The sequence below is a fragment of the Arachis duranensis genome, chromosome 10 (genome assembly GCF_000817695.3).
Source record: "Arachis duranensis cultivar V14167 chromosome 10, aradu.V14167.gnm2.J7QH, whole genome shotgun sequence".
Classification (NCBI taxonomy): Eukaryota; Viridiplantae; Streptophyta; class Magnoliopsida; order Fabales; family Fabaceae; genus Arachis; species Arachis duranensis.
Window position 1 is genome coordinate 101,398,900 of NC_029781.3, and position 2,393 is coordinate 101,401,292.

The window sequence follows — 2,393 nt, forward strand, 5'->3', positions numbered from 1 at the left end:
TGATTATATTAAGGAAAAGAATATGGAACAATAGAATAATTTAATTAATTATAAATATAGTAATTAGTTTTTTATTTATAATTTAAAATATTGGTTATTAAATATTTTATCACATTTAAATTAGGAGGAGATACGTTTAATATCATTGCAACGTAAATTATAGAAATTAATTCAATTAATTTTCGTTTCTTTACCTTCATTCTCTCTCCAAATATATAAAATATGATAAATTAGAAAACAGATTCAGAATTATTTAATTTACAAAGAAAAGAAATATTCTAATACCTAGTATAAATATCATTTATCTATATAGAAATTTTGAATTTATCAAAAAATATTTAACTGATTTTTGATTGAAATCATTTTGGTTTCTAACATTATTGTTATATTATTAGGACGCCATCACACTAATTAAGTAGAGGTTAAATGGCAGCGTTGGCGCTTAAACCATTATATAATTTTAGCAATATGCAACATAACACACAACACAATAGCATGTGAATTATGGTCAGTAAATCATTGCAGCAACAATAAAATAATTAACAATCGCATATACATACAATAACAATTAATTAATTAATTAATTAACTACTTGATGATGATAGGATGTGCATTATATATAATATATTATAACTAATTTTAATAATTAATTTTAATATATAAATAATATTTTTGATAATATATTTCAGGTTCTATGGCCAATTTACATTCAAAATAATGAATGAACCACTATCTTTCTTATCCACAATATTATTTTAATGGTTCAAAATCTTCAAGAAGTACGTGAACCATTATATTATGGTACATGCAAGAAAATGCTGCCCTAATAAAATATCTAACTAATACAATAATAATAATGGCTGAGATGGTGGAGTATACACAGTGCAATAGTACATGGAGTTCTTTATCCAAACTTTTGTGTCTTGAATAATCAAGTTCTAATTTTAGAGGGTGCACCACTTGACCCACCAAAAGTCAATAAAATTATATACCCAAATTAAAATTAAGCGAAAAAGGTATATATGGCTAACAAGAGATGAGATTTTTTTTTTTTAGTTATATTTCATCAGCTAAGATTTGAATAATTCAATGTACCATTTATCATAAAAATAAAGATTGGTTGTGACCTTATTCTTTTTCCCCATAAGCATATGTTGTATTTAAAGTTATTGACTCTTGGTTTGAGCAAGAATGAAAGGTGCCAATTACATTGGGACATTGCAATATCCCTATTCATGCTATTGCTAAAGCATGTAATGCCACGGGAGATTCTTGCTAAAACATGTCGTATTCAAAAGCTTATAATAAAATAAAAGTCCTAAAGCCAAGTACAAGCATTCAATATCAAAGATTCTTGTGTCTTATTGATCTTCCTCCATATACATTTTTATGAATGTGAAAATAGGCTTTGTTTGATTTTGTATAGGCACAATGTGTGTCGTTTGATGCTTGAGTATTTTCGGTAGAATTATCAAACAAAAGAAAAGGAATTCTTTTAGTCTTCTCCTTCGAAAATATTTGTGTTCTGGTACTAGAAATTTGATAATAAATTGTCGCATATACAAACTAAAATTCGAACTCTAACACTCAAAGTTTTGAAAACCGAACTAATAGAATAAGAAATTTGAGAATTTAAAGATTTAATTGAAGTTTAACCGGAATTAAATTAAATATAATAAAATAATATATTTATGTATAAAATATATAATTTTATAAAAAATATTTTTTTGTATTTTATTATTATTGTAAATTAATTAATCGATAAAAATTAAACCGATTCGACTAATTATTTGGTTGTTTGACCCGTTCACTGCTGATTAAGATTAGAAGTGAGTCTCATGAATCAGTTTGATCTCGACTCGTTAATAGTTTAATAAGCTAAATTCGTGAACCGGTGAGTCAAACTTGAGCCTGTAATTGAGCTTATCTATTAAATGAGCTAAACTTAAACTTAGATAAGTGTTACCTAGTTTATTTTTTTTTATCAATAATAGGCTTACTATTGTAATTATTTTTTAGTGAGAATGCATAAAAAGTATATAGTACATAAGGTGTAATAACTCAACAAATATTTTCTAAAAAAATTTTTTATTCTCTTCAACGATGAGAAGAACTCGTTTTTATCCCTCTCTGAATCTCTTCTGATTCATCAAACCATCAACATCACATCTTGAACAGTTTAGGGTATGAGATTTTTTTCAATAAGCTCAGCTCATTAACTCGTGAACTAACTCGATTATATATATAATATTAAAAGTATAGATTAAATACATATAGAATATGCATATTAATAATTTAATATATATATATACATATAAAACAGTAATATATATTTTTCCATATATATTAATATTTTTAATTATTTAAAATTTTATAGTCATCTTTTATATATA